Raw genomic sequence first — 26,840 nt, forward strand, 5'->3', positions numbered from 1 at the left:
CAGCCTCCTCGTTGAAATGAGCGACCACGCGAGGCGACTGTAGGCGATGACGCAGTTCTCTGAAGGATTCCTCTTGTTCCTCGGTCCACAAAAATGGAACGTTCTCCCTGGTTAGGCGTGTGAGGGGTTCAACGACCCATGAAAAGTTGCTGATGAAGCGGCGGTAATAGGCGCAAAGACCCAGAAAGCGTCGCCCGCCTTTCTTATCTCGTGGGGCTGGATAGGATGCCACGGCAGCTGCTTTTTCTGGGTCAGGTCGCACTCCGTCTGCCTTCACCACATGCCCTAGGAACTTCAATTCGGTGAACCCGAAGTGGCATTTCTCCGGCATCAATGATAGGCTAGCCGACTGAACCGCTTCCAATATCTTTTTCAATCGCTGTAGGTGTTGTTCAAAAGTTTCGGGAAAAACGACGACGTCGTCTAAGTAGACGAGACACGTCTGCCATTTGAGACCGATGAGGACGGTATACATCATCCTATGGAAAGGGGCTGGAGCCAAACATAGACCAAAAGGGAGTACTTTGAATTCATACAGTCCATTGGGGGTGACAAAGTCTGTCTTCTCCCGATTCCTTTCTTCTACTTCGATCTGCCAGTAGCCACTCCTCAGGTCGATGGAAGAGAAATACTTGGCTCACCGAAGTGTGTCCAACGAGTCGTCTATGCGGGGCAGTGGATACGTGTCCTTTTTCGTCACGCTGTTCGTTTTTTATAATCGACGTAGAAGCGTAGCGTTCCGTCCTTCTTTCTAACGAGATCCACTGGGGACGACCATGGGCTGTTTGTCGGCTGGATGGTGTGATCTTCAAGCATTACTTTTACCGGTGCTTTGATTGCCTCTCATTCTTTTGAGGACACACGGTCAGGCTCTTGTCGTATAGGGCTTGCATCTTCTGTTATGATGCGTTGTTTCGTAATAGGTGTTCGACGTAGTTTGGTGGATGAGGCAAAGCAATCTTGAAACATGGATAACAGTTCCCCGAGTCTTGTTTTTTACTCGTCACAAAGCTCTGGATTGATGTCGATGTTTTCGAGCGTGGGCTTTCTATTGCAATCGCCGCGATCTTCTTCTAATGCGAAGTATTTCACAACCTCAGTAATTTCGTCGACGTAAGCAACAGTGGTTCCGCGAAAGAGGCGTCTGTTTTCGTAGCGGAAATTGGTGACGAGTAATTCTGCCCGACCATCACGAAGCTGCACAATGCCCCTCGCGGCACAGATCTGTGCTGTGAGCAAAAGCGAATGGTTGTCTTCCGCAATGACTCCACCGTTTTTCATTTCAGCGCACGCAACCTGATCAAGCACGCTCGTTCGTGGTGACACGTTTACCCCTTCTTCGATGACGCGAAGTTTTCGTCTGCAACCATTGTTGTCACTTTTCTCAGCTGCCTGCTCAGTAGCAAAGGCGTTTCGGCGTTTCCGAAGATTTATCACGGCAGCATGTTCATGGAGAAAGTCAATACCGAGTATCAGGTCGCGAGAGAATTCGGGCATTATGAGAAAGTTGGCGACGAACGTCGATTCACGAATACTCACGCGGGCAGTGCAAACGCGGAGTGGGGTGACTATGTGCCCTCCAGCGGTTCGAATTCGCGGTCCCCGCCATGCCGTCGTAACTTTTTTCAGCCCTCTAGTAAGCCTTCCGCTCGTGATGGACTAGTCCGCTCCGGTATCTACCAACGCACTCACTGTATGACTATCGGTTAACACTGGTATATCTAAAGACACCCTACCATTATCATCGGGTTTCGCCGTCGCCGTTACTGCGTGCTGCGTTGGAGCCGTCGGTGGAAGCTGTTCAGCAACTCTTTCTTCAGCGACCTCGCCTCCAAATGCCGCTGCCCCTAGGTTTCCTGAGTAGGGCTTGCGGACCGTCCCCTGGGGCACTTGTATAACTTGAACGTCTTGGGGAGACCCGGCATGGAGACGGAGACCTTGATTGATGGCGCTGCGGTGAGTGTACGGGGCGCTGTTGTGCAATGTACTCTGCAATGACGTGGGGCCTTTGCCCGGGACGTGGACGAGGAGAGTCGATGGCAAAGCCTTGCAGTCTGAGTCGTCGGTAACGACACTCCCTGTACAAGTGTCCGGCTTCGGCACAATGGTAGCAGAGAGGCTGCAAATCCTGAGTGCGCCACCAAGCCGTCTTCCTTCGTCGGTCTCCAACGTACGAAGCCGACTGCATCGACTGCAAAGGCATGTGGGGTGCGGGTCCAGAGTACACAGAACGATCTGCTGCGGAGTGCGCTGACTGCACAGGGATGATGGGTCCGCGGTACACAAGAGGAGCTGCTGCGGTAACAGGACGCTGGAGGGAGTCTGCATAGCTCATGTGCAGAGGGTCGGGAACCATCACTGGCGGATCAGCATGGATAGGAGGCACCCGCAGGGCGTGTTGCACCTCGTCACGAACGGCGCTAGCAATAGAACCAATCGAGGGTTGGCGGATGTCGCGGAGTTTTTGTAGTTCCTCGCTGACTATTGAGCGAATCAGCTCTCTAAGTGCATCAGGGGTCTCGAGCGCGTTGCCAAAGCCACCGGAGTGCGACACGAAATTAGTTTGATGCTCATACAGGCTTGCACGCTGCCGTAGCATTCTTTCTAACATAGTAGCTTCGGTAATAAATTCGCGCACAGTCTTTGGCGGGCTTCGAACAAGGCCTCCGAACAGCTGTTCCTTTACACCGCGCATGAGGTGTCATACCTTTTTTTCTTCGGCCATGGCGGGATCAGCTCTTCTGAAGAGGAGTTACATGTCTTCCGCGTACATGGTGACGCTTTCATTCGGGAGCTGAGCCCAGGATTGAAGCTCGCGCTCTGCGTTCTCTCGGCGGTCGCTATTTCCATGTGCTTGAAGAAACTCGCTTAGAAATTCCATCCACGTCTTTAACCTCCGTTCATTGTTCTCAAACCACGTGCGCGCACCATTTTCTAGGCTGAAGTACACGTGTCTTGACTTCGCCGTATCGTCCTACTGATTAAAGGCGGCTACTCGTTCAAACTGGTCTAGCCAGTCTTCCGCGTCTTCGAACAGTACGCCATGGAACGATTTCGGGTTCCGAGGGTTCTGGAAACCTATGATGGGGGTGGCCATACCTTGCTGCTGGGTTTGCGGGGCACCGGTCCTAGCTCTGGTTTCGTGGAGAAGTCCAAACTCTGGCGACGCTCCTTGAAGACGCCGGCTCGCCCGGTGAACGGGAGTTTCCACAAGAGGAGGCTTCGAACGGCTCGCGTTGCGGATCTTCGATGGCGTTTGAAGCATGGGATAGGATTACCCCGCAACTTAACCAGTTTGTCACGTAGACAAACACGAATAGGCCTAATTAAACTAATTTGTTTGGGGCACTTGGGCCCGCAGACAAGAGAACAATTGATGACCTTGCTCGCTGCTCGGCGTCTCATACACCCCACATGTGCCCAGCTTCTTCGTCAACCTCCGTCCCGCACGTGGTGGTCCAGTCTACTTGGCGATCATGGGAGGGGTGGCCGGCTGTATAACTGATGGTTCGCGCGTCGCGGCAACACCGGCGTGCGCCTGGAGGACGAGCTTAGCTCTCAGACGATTGGCGTGCATGCAGCATTATTCCCCTCTTAAGCAAAGCATTGGCCCGATGCTCAATAATAGGCACCTAATAAATGGAAAGGAAAGAAGTAGAAAAAATGTCCCGACAGTTTTTTTAGTTCGATAGGTGGTTCTGACACGGCACAAACTACAGTTTCACGCGCGCGCGATGCTAGTTGGCACTACTGTGTAAATTGCAAGGTACGATACACCCCACGCACACGCGCACGAGCACATCACACCGCAGGTTGTGACGTTGCTACCGGCGAAAGAGCGGCTTTAGGCGGACTACGTGCACTGTTTCTGTACGCGGTTGACGGCGTTGTCCCACTGTTCCATCCGGGAGAACTTCGTAGGTGAAATCGGAGAGGCGTTGCACTATCTTGTAAGGTGCGAAGTACTTGTACAAAAGTTTTTCTGACACTCCCGGCCGGCGAATCGGTGTCCACACCACACTCTGTCGCCTGGGCGGTAGTACACTTCTCTATGGCGAATGTTGTAGCGCGCGGCGTCCGATAGCTGTTGTCGTTTGATGTGAAGCCGTGCGAGATGGCGGGTTTCTTCGGCCCGCTCGGCGAACTGCTCCGCGTCTGGCGTTGCCAGGTGCTGTTCTTCGAAAGGTAGGATTGCATCAAGCGTAGTCTGCAGTTCCCGTTCATACACCAAAAAAATGGTGTGAAGCGTGTTGCTTCCTGCGTCGCCGTGTTATAGGCAAACGTCTTGTACAGCAGTATTTCGTCCTACGTTTTTTGTTGAACATCTCCGTACATCGACAACATGTCGGTCAATGTTTTGTTGAGTGTTTCCGTCAACCCATTGGTTTGCGGATGGAAGGCTGTCGTTTTCCTGTGCGTGGTACGGCTGAGTTCTAGCGTTTCTTGCATCACGTGGGCAGTGAATGGAGTTCCCTGTGTGTGACGATGCGCGACAGAGCTCCGTGTCGTAAGACAATGTTGTCGCTCAAGAATTTGGCCACTTCAGCTGCTGTTCCTCGCGATAGAGGTTCTGTTTCGGCGTAACGAGTCAAGTAGTGCGTTGCGAATACCATCCATTGGTTTCCAGAAGCCGATAATGGGAAGCGTCATAGCAGGTCCATGCCTATCTGCTCGAAAGGCTTGGCGGGAGGTTCTGTAGGCTGAAGTAAGCCCGCTGGCCTTAATGGCGGCGTTTTCCGGCGCTGACATTGACGACACGTTTGGACGTAGCGTTTGACGCTTGTGCTGAGCCTTGGCCAGTGGTATTTCTGACGCACTCTGGCCAAAGTCAACGTGAATCCCAGGTGTCTCGCTGTCGGCTCGTCGTGACACGCAAAGAGGATGTCGTCGCGGAGGTCTTGTGGTATGACAAGAAGATATGCCCTGTCGCTGGACTTGTTTTTTTTTTGTATAGGAATCCGTTTTGTAAAACAAAAGAAGTCAGTGATCTAGAGAGGTACCGTGGTATGGTAGCGCTTCTACCCTCAAGGTGGTCGATGAGTGGTAAAAGATTCAAGTAAGCACGTTGTTTTTCCGAAAGTTGCGACGCGGTGATTGCACATAGAGAAGTTGTTTCATCCTCGGCTATTTCGCATGACGATTCGACTGGAGCACGACATAGACTGTCGGCGTCATTGTGCTTGCGGCCTGATTTATAAGCTATGGTAACATTGAGCTCTTGCAGCCGCAAGCTCCAACGTGTGTGGCGCCCGGAAGGATCTTTCAGGTTGGCTAACCAATACAGGGAATGGTGGTCGGTTATTACTTTAAAAGGGCGGCCATAAAGGTACGGGCGGAATTTCGTTATTGCCCAGGTCACAGCAAGGCATTCTTTTTCTCTTGTACAGTAGTTAGTTTCCGCTCGCGAAAGCGCACAACTTGCGTAAGCAATAACCTTCTCGGCTCCTTCTTGCCACTGAACTAGCACCGCGCCCAGTCCCATGCTGCTTGCGTCCGTGTGGAGCTCGGTTTCAGCCTCCTCGTTGAAATGAGCGACCACGCGAGGCGACTGTAGGCGATGACGCAGTTCTCTGAAGGCTTCCTCTTGTTCCTCGGTCCACAAAAATGGAGCCGTCGGTGGAAGCTGTTCAGCAACTCTTCCTTCAGCGACCTCACCTCCAAATGCCGCTGCCCCTAGGTTTCCTGAGTAGGGCTTGCGGACCGTCCCCTGGGGCACTTGTATAACTTGAACGTCTTGGGGAGACCCGGCATGGAGACGGAGACCTTGATTGATGGCGCTGCGGTGAGTGTACGGGGCGCTGTTGTGCAATGTACTCTGCAATGACGTGGGGCCTTTGCCCGGGACGTGGACGAGGAGAGTCGATGGCAAAGCCTTGCAGTCTGAGTCGTCGGTAACGACACTCCCTGTACAAGTGTCCGGCTTCGGCACAATGGTAGCAGAGAGGCTGCAAATCCTGAGTGCGCCACCAAGCCGTCTTCCTTCGTCGGTCTCCAACGTACGAAGCCGACTGCATCGACTGCAAAGGCATGCGGGGTGCGGGTCCAGAGTACACAGAACGATCTGCTTAGGAGTGCGCTGACTGCACAGGGATGATGGGTCCGCGGTACACAAGAGGAGCTGCTGCGGTAACAGGACGCTGGAGGGGGTCTGCATAGCTCATGTGCAGAGGGTCGGGAACCATCACTGGCGGATCAGCATGGATAGGAGGCACCCGCAGGGCGTGTTGCACCTCGTCACGAACGGCGCTAGCAATAGAACCAATCGAGGGTTGGCGGATGTCGCGGAGTTTTTGTAGTTCCTCGCTGACTATTGAGCGAATCAGCTCTCTAAGTGCATCAGGGGTCTCGAGCGCGTTGCCAAAGTCACCGGAGTGCGACACGAAATTAGTTTGATGCTCATACAGGCTTGCACGCTGCCGTAGCATTCTTTGTAACATAGTAGCTTCGGTAATAAACTCGCGCACAGTCTTTGGCGGGCTTCGAACAAGGCCTCCGAACAGCTGTTCCTTTACACCGCGCATGAGGTGTCATACCTTTTTTTCTTCGACCATGGCGGGATCAGCTCTTCTGAAGAGGAGTTACATGTCTTCCGCGTACATGGTGACGCTTTCATTCGGGAGCTGAGCCCAGGATTGAAGCTCGCGCTCTGCGTTCTCTCGGCGGTCGCTATTTCCATGTGCTTGAAGAAACTCGCTTAGAAATTCCATCCACGTCTTTAACCTCCGTTCATTGTTCTCAAACCACGTGCGCGCACCATTTTCTAGGCTGAAGTACACGTGTCTTGACTTCGCCGCATCGTTCTACTGATTAAAGGCGGCTACTCGTTCAAACTGGTCTAGCCAGTCTTCCGCGTCTTCGAACAGTTCGCCATGGAACGATTTCGGGTTCCGAGGGTTCTGGAAACCTATGATGGGGGTGGCCATACCTTGCTGCTGGGTTTTCGGGGCACCGGTCCTAGCTCTGGTTTCGTGGAGAAGTCCAAACTCTGGCGACGCTCCTTGAAGACGGCGGCTCGCCCGGTGAACGGGAGTTTCCACAAGAGGAGGCTTCGAACGGCTCGCGTTGCGGATCTTCGATGGCGTTTGAAGCATGGGATAGGATTACCCCGCACCCTTACCAGTTTGTCACGTAGACAAAGACGAATAGGCCTATACAAACTGATTTATTTGGGGCGCACTTGGGCCCACAGACAAGAGAACAAAAGTTGACCTTGCTTGCTGCTCGGCGTCTCACACACCTCACACGCGCCCAGCGTCTTCGTCAACCTCCGTCCCGCACGGGTGGTCCGGTCCACTTGGCGATCATGCGAAGGGTGGCCGGGTGTATTGCCGATGGTTCGCGCGTCGTGGCAACACCGGCGTGCGCCTGGGGGACGAGCTTAACTCTGAGGCGATTGGCGAGCATGCGACAATATCTTCTCACATGGCGACTCACCTTCAATCAGCAAATTTCTTCTATAATCACCAGCACAGTTTCCAAAGCCCTTCAAATGGGGGACCCAATTAGCCGACTTTACCAAAGAGTCAATTGGCGTATTCATGGGTATTCATGGGAAAGGCGAAATGAAGGACTTGAAAAATTACAGGCCGATCAGCTTACTGTCCGTCGTCTACAAGGTATTTGCCAAGGTAATCGCTAACCGAATCTCTGCAACCTTAGACTTCAGTCAACCTAAATAACAAGCAGGGTTCCGTAAAGGTTATTCAACAATGGACCATATTCACACGATCAATCAGGTGATAGAGAAGTGCGCTGAGTATACTGAACCCCTATACATAGCCTTCATAGACTATGAGAAAACATTTGACTCGGTCGAAACCCTAGCAGTCATTCAGGCATTACGGAAGCAGGGGGTAGATGAGCATTATGTAAGAATACTAGAGGATATGTACAATGGGTCCACAGCTACCATAATCCTCCATAGGGAGAGCAGTAAAATACCTATAAGGAAGGGTGTTAAACAAGGAGACGCAATCTCTCCAATGTTATTCACAGCATGCTGACAAGAAGTATTCAGAACGTTGGATTGGGAACAGGTGGGTGTAAGTGTTAATGAAGAATACCTCAGTAACCTCAGATTTGCGGATGACGTTGCGTTGCTAAGTAACTCGGGGGACGAATTGCAAAGCATGCTTTCCGCACTAGGCGAACAGACTAGAACCGTGGACCTGAAAATAATATGCAGAAAACTAAAGTAATGATCAATAACCTCGGGACAGCACAGCAGTTTGAGATAGGTGGCGAGGCAGTGGAAGTGGTAAGCGAATATATCTACTTAGGCCAAGTTGTGACCCCAGATCCCAACGATGAGGCAGAGATAATTAGAAGGATCAGAATGGGGTGGGGCGCGTATGGCAGACATTCTCAGATAATGAATAGCAGCCTACCATTGTCGCTGAAGAAGAACGTGTACGACAGCTGCATCTTACCGGTACTCACCTACGGGGCAGAAACTTGGAGGCTCACTAAGAGGGTTCAACTTAAATTGAGAACGACTCAGCGGGCAATGGAGCGGAAAATGATACGTGTAACATTAAGGGACAAGAAGAGAGCGGAGTGGGTCAGGGAGCAAACTGGTGTTAAAGACATATTAGTAGGAATTAAGAAAAAGAAATGGACGTGGGCAGGGCTTGTAATGCGAAGGCAAGATAACCGCTGGTCATTAAGGGTAACAGAGTGGATCCCTAGAGAAGGCAAGCGTTGCAGGGGGCGGCAGAAAGTTAGATGGGCAGATGAGATCAAGAAGTTTGCGGGGATAAATTGGTCACAGTTGGCACAGGACCGAGATAATTGGAGAATATTGGGAGAGGCCTTTGCCCTGCAGTGTGCGTAGATAGGCTGGTGATGATGATGATGATGATAGCCAAAGAGCTAGTAGAATGTATGAATGATAACCTTCAGATTGATGTCATATTCCTATGTTTTTTCAAATCTTTCGATCACTTTCCACATAATCAATTACTTAGCAATATTTGTTCACTTGGCATTGCATTAAATATTGCCTCCTGGGTTCCACAATTTCTCTCTAACCGCAAGCAATTCATATCTGCTAATAATGATAACTCCTATTTAACTAACGTATCATCAGGCGTGCCTCAGGGCGCGGGCTTATCAGCTGTTTTATTTTTATTATTCAGAAACGACCTGCCAACAAACAGACAAACAAAACTTCGACTATTTGCCGACGACTGTGTCATATACTCCCCAATTCAAAACAATGAAAACAGTACTAAACTGCCGCAAGACCTCAACAGTGTCGCACTATGGTGCCAAGACTGATCGATGCCGTTAAACTTAACCAAGTGCAAATCGATGTCATTTCCTCTAAGCGTGCCACTGTCCGTCGTACCTACTTTATCGATTCGCTTCCTCTATTCTGCTTCGTCACACAGGTATCTCGGAGTGCACATTTACTCCCATCTCTCTCATTTTGCGCGGCTTCTGCAGTCCATCTTCTCAAATTCTCTGCGCACGCTTGATTTCCAGCGCCGTAATCTAAAATATGCTTCGCCTGGCGTTAAAAAACTACCATGCTTAACATACGTACGCCCAAATCTCCAATACGCATCGTCCATTTGTAATCCATCACAGGCATATCTCGCTAACGAAATAAAATCAGTCCAAAACCACGCAGCTTGCTTTAAAACCTCACAGGTCTCCAGAGAAATTAACGTCACCACCCTAAAACAATCAATCAAACTGGCATCCCTCGCGGCTCGCCACCTCACCTCACGCCTATGCCTCCTGCATAGTTTTTTTTGCGCCCGCATACAAGACACGACCTTTTGAAGCCCCTAACAGAACTTCTTCGCGCTTTGACCATTCTAACCCACTGCGCGAATGAACGGCCGTACATCCGCGAAGAACGACTGTTTTTCCCCCGTGCAATTACACTATGAAATCACCTCCCCGACACCATGGTTGCCACACCTGACCACACATCATTCCGTACAAAATTGGGATCCCACTTTGATTCTACCCAATAACCCGGGCTGTAGATATATCCTACCAGCGTACTCTGTGTGTAAGCTTGTTTGCCAAGTTGCTTGTCCTATTCGAACTCTAATCCCCAGTCGAAGCGTTTTTTTGTTTGTTTTGTTTGATTCATTTTTGCCTTCATTCTCCACCAAACTACCATATGCCTATTTAGAACAGTAATGTTTGTAGTAATTGGTTCACATTGAATTGTATACCCTCACACAGTATTTGTTACCTCCCCCTATGCAATGACCTCGGGCCTTTGATGCAATAAATTCAAAATATAAAATGGCTGCATAAATAGCTTTTTGGAAGAATTCACTCGTCTATACTTCGAAAAAACCCTATGGGCATTTAAAAACTAATGGCCCAGACGAAGCATGATGTTCATGGCAACGAAACCTCGTTTAGGGAGCACGTCTCTACATTCTCGTATTCAAGGGGTCCCTGAAGGGTCCTCGCCTGGCTCTAAAGAACACCAAACGTCCTACACAACGTGCTACACAACAATTGGCATAGTGATATATTTTTTGAAGAGCTTAGATTTCAGAGAGTAAACGCGTCTCAGAAGAGCGCGAATTTTTCATGTCTCTTTCACCTCTCCTAAAGCTTTGAAAGAGGTTTTTGCAGGCCTCCAGGCACATACTGTAGAAGGCGCAGATGTTCGATGATCGGTCGCAATTTCCAATGTGTTGGCTGCTTTGTCGCACAAATCGAATTTTAAACGTGGCTGCTTTGTTGAATGGGTATTCGTGAGTCAAGGCCTTACGTGAGAGCAGTGCTCGTGCTATTTAACCACTGTCAAACATTAACGCATGTCAAATTGCACGCATGTTAAATATTCATGTTTCTTCAACTGTACTTATGAGGGGTTCCTTGAAAGAATACAGAAAAACATAGGTGCCATAAACAGAGCCTAAAATAAGTAGTACAGTCAAACCCGGTTATATCGAACTCGCAAAAAAACGCCCGCGAGTTCGATATATGGCATAATTCGATATATGCATGCTGAAGAATCGGACAGCATAAAAGCACCTACCATTTATGGAAGCACTTTATTAATGAAACAAACTCACTTCCGCACGTAGTAGTCCCGAATTTTCTTCTGTTTAAGCAGCTTCGCTGCCTCACGGCAGCGCAGCTGCTTTTCAGCTTTACGGCGAATTTCCAGCTTTCTGCCACTTTGCGCTAGCCATCACGGCTAAACAGTACAAGTCCAACACACGCCGACAATTCGAACACTCCGAACGCAAAAAACAGCAAAAAGAACAACGCGCGCCTCTCCAGCGACGAGAGAACTGGAATGTCAACAGCCTGTGATTGGCTGTCTGAGCCAATGGGGCGGGAGGGCCATATGGTATCATATTTATGTTGGGGGTCGACGGCGGCTTCCCGACGCGGAAACAGCCCGAGAGAGAGATAGAGATAAGGAGAAAGAGCGAGGTGAACAAGCTGCAGAGGAACCGCCGGACTAAACCACTTTTCAAGGGTGTGTCCGCGGGTTTCTCCTTTGCCGCGAGGGAAAGCCAACTTGGGGGCACTTTTGCGCCACTGGCATTCGATATATCGGTAGTTGCTGCAATTTCTGTTCGATGTAAGCATAATTTTTGCTATACATACTCATAGAATACATTCCGTGCGCAGAAATGTTCGATATAGAGGATAATTCGATGTAAACGGGTTCGATATATGTCGGGTTTGACTGCATCATGTTTTAGGGTTCTGCTTGAAAGAATAAACGAAAACGTAGGTGCCATAGATAGAGCCTAAAAAAGTAGTATCATGTTTGAGGAATGTGCTTCATATTTATAGTCAGAAGATACATCGGGAACAGACGGGCCCGAACCCACGACATTATGATAACAAGTAGAGTGCCTTAAATAATTTATTTTTTGGACCGAATGTACACTTTCTTTCGTTTTGTTCTCTTATTACTGCAATATTACTGCTTCGGGGTTGCAGGCAGCGTCGCTCAGGCTGCTCTTGGTGGAGAGGACCTTCTCTTTACTTCCGGGTGCTGGCTCGAGCACCCGCAGCCAACCATGTACAATTGACTGAGTTGCTAATCTTCTTGTACAGTCCTCAACACAAACGCTGTCACTACCGAGGCCGTCACTATCCTTTGAAAGCTTTGTAAAGCGAAAAATCTTCCTAAAGGGAAAGTGTTAGCTCTCTCTCTAATCACTGATTAAAAATGACGTATTCCTCATCGCGTCGGCGACATCACAAATTTCACGAAATGGCTGTGGCTGTAAAAAAAAAAAGTTGGCTTTGTGTGGTTTTATCGGTTTTAATTGTGTCGTTAGAACCGAAACAAAGACTCGCCTGATGCGTGCCTATTGGCAGGCGCAAGTGGCGCCACGGGGCTTGGAACAATTTCGCGCCGAGGAGAACACGGACACTGGGGAAGCTGCCGCTGCAAATGCGGCTGGTCTTGCTGTGGAGCTAATTTGGGTGCCTGCAAACACTAAGAAATACAGACGTAAACAAAATGTAGTCAGATGAAGACTTGGATAATCGCCAGCATATCGCTTGGAAAAAGCATAAACAGATTTATGCACCCAATAAAATTTTATGAATAAAAAGGGCGCTCCTTCATTAGAAAACAAAAGGTAAGCCTGCAGTCGGAAATACCAATGAAAGAGCCGCAAAAAGTATATTGATTGACGCTACTACTCTCTCCGTAACATTCACTAACACAAACGTGCGGGAATCTCGGTCGCTGGATATACAAAATGATAACGCACCACACCGGTTCTTCTAAGGTTGTACGTTTGATTCTAGTCTGGGGGCATTCTTCTGCGCGTTTTCTCCCAACCATAGCAAGGCTAACAACACGAAAAAAATATATTTCAGGAGGTAGAAAAATAAAGCTTGATAGAATTTTCACTACAGAAAACTAGAAAAACACACCACTTCATTTTGGGGCGATGTCAGCCGTCACTAAGCGCCATCCTTTCGGACAGCTCAACATGAATGGATGGTAAGAACACCTTTACTGGACCTTTTCCAACACAATTCGTACAGGCTGGGAGGGCTAAAGAGTGCTACCTGCCTGCAGCTCAAATAGATGGCTATTTAGGAGCTGCGTAAAGAATAGGTCAAATTGGAATTTATTATCAATTTCAACAACCTCCTCCCTGTCTTGAGCCCTGAAGGTTTCTCTTTATAGCTTTCCCCGATCGAATTTCAAAAGAATAATCAAGATTCGGCACATCTTTTTATTATGGTTTGTGTTGCCGCTGACTGGTCATGCTCTTCGTAAGTGCGTTGCTTTCCGTGTAGCTTTTCGCAAATTTCGCGTACGGTTGTGCCAAATTGTAACTTTGTAAAAATATTTTGCAAAATATATTATCGCGGTTTGGAAGCCTTGTTCCTTACTTTAAATAACGTCATCTAGCAAGGAAGAAAGATTAGGCTCTGAAAGTATCATCTGAAGGTATCTGAAATCCGAAAGTATCATCACAGGTTATATTGTGCACTCCATGGGCCTCACAAATCGGCAACACGACTTATTCTGTGGAAGTGTAAACTTCAACTTACAAGCTGAAGCTTGCAATATTGTGCTGGCAGCAATCTGAAATCAAATCGAAGCCATCGCTTGAATCTGCGGAACGCTTGCAGTCCTACTCCACAGCAGCGTTCTTCCTATTGACAGTTTTTGATATTGTCCTTTGCATTTATTACAGCGCTTACCCGATCACAGTACTGGTTGCTGTCACTCATCTGTTCAAGCGAAAACGGGACGGTTACGGCTATTCCCATGGCCCATCTATTTGGGATGTCCCCCAAAGCAGACCGTGCCCACTCAAGATGGTAAGAGTTGCTTCTACCGTGGAATTTCAAGCAAAGCTGGATCGAACATGAATGTGGATAGATCGTACGTGGCCAAATAAGTTTAGTAAACTTCTCCTGGCACTTTTCGTCTTCGGTTATCGACTTATTCCAGAGAACATTGAGAGCTCTCGCGGTGCGCAGCTTCACGGCAAAAGTGTTCTGTTTGATCAATCTAGGTTTTTCGAACGTGGAGCTACAGAAGGATGGGGGGTTAAAATTATAATTAGATGGAGTAATGGCTATTCTACACGTCATTCATCGGTCCAGAAAACGTTTGCTTTAAGAACTCTATTCCTTTCCTCAGAAGAGGCAGCTATTACTGTAAATGCGGAGTCATCTTGCCGAAATACTCGGTGAGGACTAGCGTTGTGAAAAGATGACTTTAAACGGCCCGTGTATTTTTGGCTCTGTCACTGCATCGCTTCATATATTTTATTGCAACTGCTTCCGGGAAACTATTTAGTTTCCTTTAATCCTATTGATTGCGTAATTCTGGCAGATACAAAAAATGCTCATTCACCACGCCCCCGTTCCGCTTCTAGCATTAGGTGACCAAACGTCACGCAACACTTAAGTATCACAAGAAGATTGACGGTTCTTATTCATGCCGGGGATATTTGCCGGCCAATCCACTTCCGGGCCAAGAAATCTCAAGTGATTATTTGGAACCCATTAATCCAAACGTGCCAATGGGACTAAGAATCTTTCTTCAGCGCCATGGTCGCGACAGGATAACGCCTGACCATATTACTAGCGTAGATCAGGGGGAGGCTTCTGTAATGACGCCCTGCAACAAAAAACTAACGAGGCGGGTAACGGTAAGCCGCAAATAAAAATTAAACGGACATTGAACAATTTCACAACACCGTTGCAAACAAAAAGGAGAGCTAAGTAGGACTACTGAGAACCGAGATCAAAACACGCGGGACGTTATTACGCGTGTTATGGTCTGGATACTTCAGATGTCGCCACCACTCCTAACGTTGCCACTGGGTCCAAAAGTTGCCGCTGGCTCTCAATAGGAGACAATTGTTTTCATGTATTTCATGAAAGGAGTGGGAGGTGTCATCACCGTTCGTAATGTTTAACAAAATGGACCACGACGAGCGACCTGCCTCTAAACTTTACAAATCGGTAGCGGTTTTCAGGCAAAATTTTTTAACCGTCGCTCATGGCCTCAAGCCTTCTATATCAACCTGTTGTGGTTATTTTTTCGGGAGAACTGACTGTGCTGTACGCGTCGTCGTCATAAGCATCTAGTGCGTGGAGAGTCTTCAGTGTTTATTAGCAGAATGAATATATTCAAAAGCATACTGACATAAATGGTGGCAGACCACATTAAACCGATACTTGCGACTGTTATAGAAGCTCTACGAACACAATCAAACAGACGTCTCTTTTCGGCCGAATTCCGATGCCTTCGAAATCAAGCCTTTTTTATAAAATGTTGCCCAGTTTATTTCTATGAAGTGCAGTTATCTACGTTGCCGCTGGCGGGTTGCGCAACGTGTTCAATTTGTAGCGGTACTGCAGAAGGCCCTGACAATTGCGTGCAACTTCTGCGCCGTAAGAAAATGTGGGATATAAACAGAGAACCTCGTCATCATCGTCATCATAAACAGCCCAGTACGTTTACCCCAAGACGAGGAGCTTTCCCAGCCCCCTCCAAAGGCTCTTGCACCGCACTAGGCGAGTCCTGTGTTTGCCTCTGATAAACTGCCCTTAAAATTGAATTGTTTCGCATTCGCAAATTCAATCAGCTCATGCTACGCGTAAAATCCTTCCTGACGCACTGCAGTAAAAGTCAACGAAGCAGCACTTTTTACTAAAGACGCGTTCATGAGCTTTGTTGTTAAGCTCCGCGAGCGGGCTACCCGCATAATTTGAGTGCCAACACTAAGCGAACAATTATCCGAAGAGCAAACTCCCGTCCGCTTGATGAGAATTTGGTATGAAGTGAACTGAATGTCAATTGTGTGGAAGTGGTCAAGGACACAATTGGCATTATCAGAACCGCACTATAGGAGAAACCGGCGCTCAGTGAAGGACACAATAGCTGCGCAGCTGACCCACATTTCAAAATGCTGAAGGGGCAGGAAGACAAAGCATTAGTTTTATTGGAACGATTGGGTGTTTCGCATAGCCCCACTGCATGCCCGGCACTAACAGATGCTTTATTTGCTAATAAATTATACAATTTATGTTAAAATGTTTGTTCTCCTGCCAATACCTGTGTTTCGTGAGGCCGTCTGCGATGACATCAGAAAAACAGGTCTTGAAGTGAACGCGAACGTGGTATAACGCATCCAGCGAACTCTTGAGCCTTATTCACTGTCAGTCCTTCCAGATAGCGCTACGATACCATGGCTGTCATTTGCCCGCCTTTGCTTTGTTTTTGATCGTATTTGCGCCTGGCTTGTTTTTATTATGATAGAAAGTACTCGTCTTGTGAAATATGGGCTATACCCCACAAGCGTGGTAACGTAAGACAATGTCGCTTACGCCAGTCCGCTTGCGTTGTGGCAGATCAATAGAAAGAGCAATGCTGCTGCACAGCTATGACAAACCAAGTTTACACAGTACCAACAACAGCACGCTCTGATACTTCAATGGTTACGTGTACGTTCATAGCATCCATGCTTACCGAACTATTGTTACTTCTATGAAAAAGTATATGCATCACTTTTAAGCACAAATACCTGGTGTGGGAAGATAATAAGGCCAGCATACCTTGCATTTTTCTTTTGCGGAAAACAGCAATGGGCCCCTGCGCTGGCCAGGGGGCGCGGCGAAAGCTGCTCGGGGCAGTACTTCCGGGTAGTACAAAGCTGCGGGGGTCCCATATGATCCTGTGTTGACCGAAGGCAAATGAGCTTTACCCTACCCACTGTTTAGCTACATGGTCTCCAACCCATCCCCGGTGCACCCTATCTCGTCCGGAAACCCGCTTGACATTAGGGAAACAAGCTTTGCAGCGCTAAATACGTCTACAGCGTCGAGAATAGGGCTGCAACGGCGACGGCGCTCCGCCACTCTAGACTCACCGATCGATGGTCGTATGAAGTGAAATTTCAAGTGAAAGCTTCTTGTTTATAGAAATACAATTAGTGACAAGGGCTTTTCAACAAAAGCCCATCAAACAAGGAGAGTAACGCAATCGGCGATGATCGCGCGTAAAAGCAAGCGAGTCTCCCTGGCCGCAGGCTCTTCCGCTCTAGTGAGCCGTGCTTTTGCCCAGCTGAGCACCTTTGCGTTCATTTTCAATAAACACTGATGGTTTGCCTCATCGTTACGAATACATATACCAAATAAAAAAACCAAATAAAACAAGTTTTTTGGAGCGAACTTGTGCACCACTAACAACTCAAAGAATACACAGGCGGCGAAGCAGCAATCAACAAAGTGACTTGGCAAGGCGAGCGTCGACGATTCGAATTCCGTGGCATCTGCTCTGCGGGAATTTATCACTCGGCGCGAGGGTTTCTCGAATAGTCGAATTGTATCCTGAACACTGTAGATCAACGAAGATTATTCGAGGCTGTTCGCGTTAGTTAGGTACGCTCTCCCTATCAGAAGAGATCACATGCGGCACAGAAAGAAAGAACGGCCTCCCTTGGCACACAGAAAACCCCGATAATACAAACCGGCGCAGCCAGACGGCAAAAGCAAAACACAACTAAAGAAACCCGATGCATGGTTTCCGGCATTACCCCCGCCCACTAAGAGTGCATCGACCTGATGCTAAGATAAGGAACACTCCAAACAAATAATAAAGTCCGTCATCGTGCGTAGAAAGGTCTTAAGCGAACCACGTGTACCACGGCGTGCCGCGTGCATCGTCGTGATGTTCTGGAATTACCTTCGGGTATAACCCCGTAGGTAAGGTGGCCAACACGTTCTAGAATCCGGTAGGGTGCAAAATACCGTCGTAGAATCTTCTCACTGAGTCCACGTCGTCGGATGGGAGTCCAAACCCACACACGATCCCCTGGGCGGTACTCGGCGTCTCGGCGTAGGACGTTGTAAGTTCTCGAATCCACCAGATGCTGGTCCGTTGTGCGAACTCGAGCGAGCCGGCGGGCCTCCTCCGCACGCTGGAGGTATCATTGGACGTCGTTGTTGAGGTCTTTGCCTTCCACGTGAGGAAGCAAGGCGTCAAGCATAGTAGTCGGCCGTCTTCCATAGACAAGCTAAAACGGGGTCATCTGCGTAGTTTCCTGGATAACCGTGTTGTACTCAAACGTGACATGCGGTAGGAATTCGCTCCAATCTTATGTTCAACGTCGACGTACATAGAGAGCATATCCACGATTGTCTTTTTCAGGCGTTCCGTTAGTCAGTTTGTTTGGGGGTTGTATGCCATCGTTCTTTGGTGATCCGTGTTGGTATAGTGTATGATTCCGTGCATGAGCGCAGAAGTGAAGGCCGTTCCGCGGTCCGTGATTAGGACTTCAGGGGCTTGATGTCGCGGCACAACTTGGTTTGTGAAGAACTTGGCTACTTCTTGTGCAGTCCCCCTCGGAAGACCCGCGGTCTTTTTGTAGTGCTAAATGTAGTCTGTTGCCACTTGTTCTCGGATCGCGACGTAGAGAACGGGCCCAAAAGCTCTATTCCAATCTGTTGGAAGGTCCTCAATGGAACGCCGATCGGCTGCAGAAGTCCGGCGGGTCTCGAAGGCGGCGTTTTTTGTCTCTGGCAGTCACGGCAGCTCCGGATGTAGTGGGTGATGTCGGATGCAAGGCGGGGCCAGCAGCATTACGGCTTGGTTTTGTAAATAGTGCTAGCTGTGTCGACATTGTCGGAAGAGGGGTCGTCGTGACAATCTTTCAAAATTTCGTCACGAAGGTCTGTAGGGATGACAAGAAGATAATTCGTTCTTGTTCCGTGTTTGAAATTCTTGTCTCCTCGGGAAATTTTGTGTTTTTCTCCCGTGTCGGTCTCAGTGTTCAGAACAAGCGCAACTTACCTTCAAAAGGAAGTTCAACTAATTAGCCCGACAGTAAGCTTTATTGAAGTGAAATTGTTCACGAGGAAGTGGTTTTCAGGCTGAATGCTGGTAAGTTCTGTTCGAAGGCCCTAGTCATGGCGACGTTTTGTCCTTCGAGGTAGTGGATTATTACGCGTACCTCGGGTTAGGAACGCTGCTGGGTGGCTAGGTCGCTCTCCGTCACGACTCCGAAGATTGCGCGGTCTTCGTCGGAGTCTTGCTGTGGTGGGTCAACGGGGACGTGAGACAGGCAGCCGGCGTCGGAGTGTTTCCTCCCGGATTTATATACTACTGTAACGTCGAATTCGTGCAGGTGCAAGCTCCACCTACCAAGACGGCCAGATGAGTCCTTCAAATTGGCGAGCCAACACAGCGCCTAGTGGTTTGTCACAACATTACACGCTTTTCCATACACGTAAGAGTGAAAGTTCGAAATAGCCCATATAATCGCGAGGCACTCTTTCTCAGAGGCTGAGAAGTTTTTTCTCCCTTGGAAAAACAAGGATTGGCATAGGCGATTACGTTTTCTCCCTCCCCCCTCCCCTTTACTTTTGAAAGAGGACGGCACCCAAGCCTATATAACTGTCGTCCGGGTGCATTTCTGGGTCTGCATTTTTGCCGAAATGCACGAGCACGGGTGGCCTTATTGTTGTAGGTCTCAGTGCGTTTTTTTGAGCGTTTTCCCTCTGCAAAGGATGCTATCTTTCGTCAAGCGCGTGAGTGCCTCTGCAATACTTGCGAAGTTTGCGACGAAGCGCCGCTAGTATGCCCACTGTGCCAGAATTCTTCGCAAGCTTTACTTGTATTTCGGTCTTGGGAATATCGCTATGGCTGAAGCTTCCGCCGGGTAAGGCAGGACTCGCGCGGCGTTGACGATGTGGCCAAAAAAATTTGAGTTCTTCGTACGCGAAGCGGCACTTTTCAGGCTCCTGCGTCTACCCCGACGTATGGATGGCCTTGAGTACAGACTGCAACCTTGCAAGGTGTTCGTCCAACGTCCGGGAGAAAACACAACGTGGTCGAGGTATACAAGGCAGGTGTGCCACTTCAGGCCAGCTAGCACAGTGTCCACGACTCTCGGAAACGTTGCGGGCGCCGTGCCTAGCCCAAACGGCATCACCTTGAACTCCTCTAGCCGTCCGGGGTTATGAATGCAATCTTCTCTCGATCTCTTACGTCCACTTTAATTTACCAGTAGCCTGTCTCCAGAAACATGGATGAGAAGTACTTCGCGTGGGAGAGGTGGTCGAGGGCTTCATCAATTCGTGGCGGGGGGTACACGTCTTTTTTTGTGATTTCGTTCAAAGCCCGGTAGTCAAAGAAGAATTTCAACGTGCCGTCTCTTTTCCTCATGAGTACGACCGGAGCATCACAGGGGCTTTTCGGTGGCTGTATAATCTTTTCGCTGAGGATACCTTCGACATGTGACGGGATGGCTTCCCGCTCGTGTGAAGACGCGAGGTACGGTGACTGCCGGGTAAGTCGTGCTCCATCTTCGGTTAAAACTCGATGCTGCTCTACGGGTGTCTGACGTAATTTTGAGTTTGACGAAAAACACTTGCTGTAGCGACCAGAATTAGTTGCCCCCGTTTTCTTGCAGCAGCGCTCGGTTCCCGTCGAGAGGATGCGGCAGCTTGAAAGCGTCTGCAAGTGTGCGTTTAAATTCGGCTACCGCGATCACTTGACTTGTTTTTTTTGTTTCTTCACGCAACGCAATTGCGGTGCCCTTGTTTAATTGCTGGTACTCCTAAGTGAAATTAGTGACCAAATCGTGGGATTTGTATTGCTTAGGAGCCCAATCCCTCTTGCGACGGAGACACCGCGGTCGAGAAACAAACTTTGGTCACTCTCCACGATAGCGTCCATGTCAGGAGCAGCATCCTGAGAGTAGACGGTGATCATCAAGCTTGCGTGGGGTGGCAGGAGACGTGATCGTCGGCGATCCTTACAGCAACATGGTGTTCGGAGTTCGGTACCGGCGTCATGGAGAGATCGGAGGGAAGGGTATCGACCTTGTTTGCAGATCAATTATTGCACCGTTTTCCATCAATAAGTTCATTTCAAGGATTACGTCGCGGGAGCAGTTAGGCAAAATGACGAACGCCGCAGGGTATCTTGTGCCATTTATTGTGACGCGCGATATGCACGTTCCACTTGGCAAGAGGAGATGACCTCCTGCTGTGCGTATGTGCGGACCATCCCATCTTGTCGTACCCTTCTTCAACTTGGACGCGAATGACCCGCTCCCTAATGACGAGTCGGCTCCGGTGTCGATGAGGGCTACTACGTCAAGGCCGTAGATGAACCGTCGGACACCGTTTTCCTCGAGTTTCGGGTGCGTCGGGGCGTCGTATCTCGCTTTGTTCGTGTTGATGATCGGGCAGTATGCGTCGTCATTGTCGTCGTCTTCTCAGCGGCAAGATCTGTCATTTCAGTTATGCGTCGGTTCGTGTCGTCGTCGTGTTCGTGAGTCACATACAGGTTGGATCGGGACGTCGGGCTAATGGCATGCCGTGAATGATGGTCTTCGGCGGGCCGTAGTATCGTTGGAGTGTTTTAATTTTTCCGCCGTCGTGCAACTTTACCTCCAGAAGTGGTTGCTTTTATTTTCCCCTACGTCGGCCTGGGGAACTCCCCCGCGTGAAGTCTACTTAGCTTCGACGGCTTGGCGAACGGTATGGGTAGGGTGACGGCAAACGGTTGAAGCACGCTGGACCTCGGTTTGTGTTGGACAGGTTATCTGCGGTTTCAGTAGGGCGCTGCTCGGGTTGGAGCGTGGAGCGTCGACGGAGAACCCTCGCAATCCGATCCTCTTGTAGGGGCACCAACTGTAGATGTGGTCGGCCTCTCCGCACCGGTAACACAGCGGACGATTATCTGGCGTTCGCCACACGTCGGTCTTCCTCGAGCGGGGGATTGCACCACAGCTTGTCGGGCCGGCGAGAGGAGACTACGGTATTGTGTCCCGTGACGATAGTGTGCAGGTGGGCGAAGTCGACGAGCTGCAGCCGCGTAGGTCACGGCTTGAGGATCGCGGGGTGCTTCTGGCGTGGTTGATGTTTCCAGGGATTCTGCACTTCTTCCATATTGATGTCGGTAAGGAAAGCGACTTAGGGTTGCAGCGGCGTTGGGACAAGTTTCCGCAGCTCCTCCCTCACTACTGCGCAGATAGTCTCGCCTAATTTTCTGCCGAAATTCGCATGCTGTCGACGCAGTACGCATTGGCCGCGCCAACAAAGTTGCGGTCATAGTGCTTAGTACGCATTTCGAGGGCCTTCTCAATTGTGCTATCTTCGGTTACAAATATGGCGACGGATTTGGGAGGGACGCGGACAAGTTCAGCAAACTGTTCCTCCTTCACACCGAGCATCAAGAAGCATAACTTCTTTTCTTCCGCCCTTCAAGGCTCACAACACTTGAAAAGCCTGTTCATCTCTTCGGCAAACACAACAACGCTTCCGTTTGGGTGTTGTGCCCGCGTTTGCAGCAATACCTCAACCAGCTCTTATCGCAAGACTGTGATGAAGGTCGTTAAATTTGCGTTTTGAAACCGTTCCAAGAGTACAGGAGGCTTTTGTGGTTTTCAAACCAGATCCGTGCCGAGTCTTCAAGGTAAAAGAACACTTGCCTCCGTGTCTCCGCTTCGTCCAACCAGTTAAAGAGCCTGACCCGTTCGACTTTCTCTAAGCAGTCTTCGGGATCCTCAGAAGGTGACCAATGGAATGATCTGGGCTCCCTGGGTAGCTGAAGAACGAGGGCAGGATCGGTAGCACTGGTCATGTTGCCTGCGTTGATCATGGTGGTTTCCACCGCGTCATTTTTCTTGACTTTATCCGGAAGCAGTCCACACTTTGGCTGAAGACCTTGCTGTCGCCGGCTGACACGAGTTGGACTAGCTTGTGGGATTGACGAGGGCTTAGGGTGCATGTACCACGCACCTCTACCCGATGTCACGAAGCCAGAGAAGACACAGTTGTCTTCAAGGAAAACAAGTTTATTGGAGCGAATTTGTGCTCCCCTAACAACTCAAAGAATACCCAAGCGGGGAAGCAGCAACCAACAAAGTGACGTTGGAAGGCGAGGGTCGACGATTTGAATGCCGCGGCATCTGCTCAGTGGGAATTTCTCATTCGAAAAGAGGGTTTTTCTTGAATAGTCGAATTGTAACCGGAACACTGTAAATCAACGAAGATTATTCTGGGCTGTTCACGTTCGTTCGGAACGCTCTCCCTCTCTGAAGAGGTAAAATATGCGGCACAGCAAGAACGGCCTCCCTTGGCACACAGACAACATGGATAACACAGACAGACACCGCCGGGCGGCAAAAGCAAAACACAAACAAACCCGATGCATGGTTCGCGGCGGCATTTTAAGACTGCGTTTTCTGCGGTCCTGCTTCTGGCACACTATTTGAGCTGTCAGTCTCGAATGCGTAAAAACATGGCGTCACAAAAAAGCCTGCAAAGATATGCTGCATTCTAGGGATTTCTCCACAGACGTGCGTAATAGTTTGCAAAGCCCGACAGATAGCCCCTGTTGCTAGCATTGCCAGCCTTTGGGAAGGACACAAACTTACACTCTATGTCAAGCTATATATATATAAATATATATATATATCTATATAAAAATAATGAATAAAAATATATATGTATATATATATATAAGAAGAAGAAAATAAGGGTTGACAGCCAAGAAAACCTCGGAAAGCAAAGGGGAGGTTGTGGTGGGTCATTGAAACAGATGAAGATTTTTGCAGTCAGAGAGTGGTGAAAGAATTCCCGCCGGGTGGGATCCGAGCCCACCTCCAGAATACCAGTCTGGTGCGATAACCACTACGCTACCGGTGGGGCTGTGCCCGCCCCCCCCCCCTCTTTGTCGGGTATTCATGTTAAGGTATTTTTGTTTCCTGCACTTCGGGGTGGTAGCCAGCGGCACTCGTACTGCACGCGCTGAGGGGGATCTTCTTTTCAAACCCAGGGCCGTGATTCGGGTGTTTACGACATTTCGAGGGTGTGGTCGACCAGCGTTGAGCCCTCTTTGCAACCAAGAGTGCCAGAACACAGGGCCTCGCTAAGCATGCAGCGAATCAGAAAATGGGAAATGAATGGCTCTGTGAAATAAGAAGAAAATAAGGGTTGGCCGTCAAGAAAACCTCGGAAAGCAAAGGGAAAGTTGGAAAGTTGGTTGGTCATAGAAAAAGATGAAAACTTTTTCAGTTCAGAAAGAAAGTGGTGAAAAAATGCACGCCGGGTGGGATCCGAACCCACGACATTTAGAATACTGGTCTGGTGCGGTATTAAGGACATACTAGCAGAAATTAGGAGAACGAAATGGACGTGGGCAGGGCATGTAGTGCGGAGGCAAGATAACCATTGGTCATTAAGGGTAACAGAGTGTATCCCTTGAGGAAGGCAAACGTTGCAGGGGGCAGCAGAAAGTTAGATGGGCAGAGGAGATCAAGAAGTTTGCAGGAATAAATTGGTCACGGTTGGCAGAGGACCGGGGTAATTGAAGAATAACGGGAGAGGCTGGCCGCCCTGCGGTGGGAGTAGATAGTCTGGTGCATATGATGATTATGATGATGATGATGATGATGATGATGATATATTATTCCAACCGTTTCATGGAAATCAGTGCGCATCACCACCAGCTTTTAATAGAAAAGTGCACTACCAAACCAAATATTCATGCTGCTAGTCATCATCACCGGTCACTGTAATTGGTTGAAATCTTAAACTGGCCAATCGGGGTCGACGAAAAGCGAAGCAGTCGCGAGTGCGTCGACAAATAAGATACGTATTTAGAGACGTTCAGTGACAGCTCAATACCCCTGGAGAACACGGTCAATCACACCATCAGGTTTTAAGAAGGCACTTTACGCTTATGTTTCAAATGAGTGTTTGTACGAACACGGAAAGATTTGGCGCCTTTGAATACTTCTGCTCGGTGATCAACATGCCCGTTTCAGCCATTAAATACCAAAAGCCGCTGATGGCTGAGAAGTCTCATTATTTTAAAATTTATAAATAAATTTCTATGCGGAATGACAACTACTGTTTTTCTACTGATTGTGACGTTTAACACGTCGAAGCTAAACAGGAATTGAGGCGCGCAGTATTGGAGGGCTCCTGTTTAATTTCGACCAGCTGGGGATCATTAACGTGCACGTAAATCTCGAACACGAGTTGCCGTTTTTCGCCGCCTTCTGAAAAGCGGCCGTTGCGGCCTGGATTCGAACCCACGTTCTTTGGGCGACCGCGGCGGAATAACTTTTTCTGTAACTTCGGTATTTCATTTGACTGTGTGTGTGTGTGTGTGTGTGTGTGGGAGAAGGTGGAGGAGGCGTGTAACTGTATATGAGAGCAAATAAAATCCTATTGGAAATTTTATACTTGATTCACTTTACCGAAAATTTATGCACTCTACTGACCACGCTCTTTATTGTCAGGACGATGACGTGGGTCTTCTTGGTGGGACACTGCGTCCGAGCCCTGGTATTTGTGCTTCATATATTCAATTTCAACGTAAAACCAAGCAAGCCTCTCGTTGTCACTTTAAACGTAACACAGTGCCTTGTTTTCGACACGCTCTGGCTTTCCACGACCGTCGAAAAGGTCGTGTTGCAAGACAGTGTGTTTTTAGATATGATTGTAGATACATATTATTTGGATCTATGAGCCACATTGACTTGCACGGCGAGACAGCTTTAGCCCCTAGACAACTGAAACTACGCGTGTGAGCTTCACATAATTTAGCGTAATAAATGCCAGCAGTCATAGTTTCATTTCAGCATCACGGCCGCTCGATGGACATCAAGCAGCCGTGTCACAGCATACACCGAAATACATTTTTAAACCAAATTCGCATTGCACGAGGCAGCACATGCGTTTTCCCAAGCACTGCCTGGCAGTTGAACGGCTACCATCGCAGCCGTCGTAAACCACGATTACCATTTGCTGAGGGCATTCCACAAGACCTCGTTTTTAGAGATTGCAGAGTCACCTTTTCGGCCACTGGTAATAGCATTAGTTTCTACATACCCGCGAGAGCACGTTCGTTGAAGCCACTTTCATGCGGCATGAGCCGGCAACTCCGAAGGCGCTCAGAAACGGGACCCGGTGAGCAGTCACCGATGTGGCGCGCCCACACCGAAAGTAGCGTCCGCAACTTGAAACTCCGTAGTTACGCGCTCGCCCTTTGCCGAGGCTCGTTTCGGCAGACCCGACCATGTTTCCATCGAGCAACCGTGGTTCATTTCTTCATCCCGGCTTTTTTTATCCAGTATCACCCTCAATACCTATAGCAGGCGACGGAGCACATGTCACCAAATAGCCATTAACAAAAGTGTTGTTATTCCATCTAGGGTGCTTGCTTGAAATTTCTATTTTTTGTCTTCTTTGCACAAGTTTATTCTAGTCTAATTTCTGTAAAAAGTCCTATTGCAAGCTTCATTTTTAACAAGGCCAATTTGAACGTCTTTTATGTTACAAATGATACGTACTTTTTGTAGACAAAACTGAAGCTATCCTAAAACAATAAAGAAATATATATGGTTTCAGTGTTATCGCATTTTAAGTCAGATCGGAAAATATTCAGGAAAGCTGTTCTGATGTTTTCTTTTTCAGAAAGTCATTGCCGAAGAGATAGCGAGTGCCCAATTTCGAAATAACTCCACTGTGATTGTCTCATTTACCATGTCCTGCATCTATTGGAGACTTAACAAACCCAAAGGTATCTACAGCGACAAAAACAAAGATGGCGTCAAGTTCAACGAGGACGGGTTTTGGGAGTCAAGTGATTTCACGCCAGTAGAGCACGCTCAGGCAAGTATGCTTTCTCACAGTTGACGAAAGCTGACAGTAGTTTCTGGAGTTCAAAGAAGAGAGTGTGCATTTGTAGGAATTGAACTTGAAAGGTTTGTTCGAACTATCGTTTTTAACGTTCGGAATGTGCATTGTATCCTGGCAAAACGTTACGTACAATGACGCCATTCGGTTCATAAAACAGGTAGAATAGCACAAGCTTCCAAATTCTGTTG

The 26,840-nt window shown here is 48.7% G+C and overlaps 1 long non-coding RNA gene across 1 annotated transcript in view; it reads left to right on the plus strand.

Moving 5' to 3' along the window:
• The window catches only part of LOC144141965 (uncharacterized), a 32,044-nt gene extending 5,433 nt beyond the window's left edge, over positions 1-26,611 (plus strand). Inside the window, exons 2-3 of the long non-coding RNA XR_013316777.1 lie at positions 13,668-13,794; positions 26,428-26,611. This is a non-coding gene — a long non-coding RNA (uncharacterized LOC144141965). The remainder of the gene's footprint in view (positions 1-13,667; positions 13,795-26,427) is intronic.
• Positions 26,612-26,840: the final 229 nt, after the last annotated feature.

This window comes from Haemaphysalis longicornis, unplaced genomic scaffold (genome assembly GCF_048455015.1).
Source record: "Haemaphysalis longicornis isolate Haplotype H1 unplaced genomic scaffold, Haemaphysalis longicornis Haplotype H1 scaffold_6, whole genome shotgun sequence".
Classification (NCBI taxonomy): Eukaryota; Metazoa; Arthropoda; class Arachnida; order Ixodida; family Ixodidae; genus Haemaphysalis; species Haemaphysalis longicornis.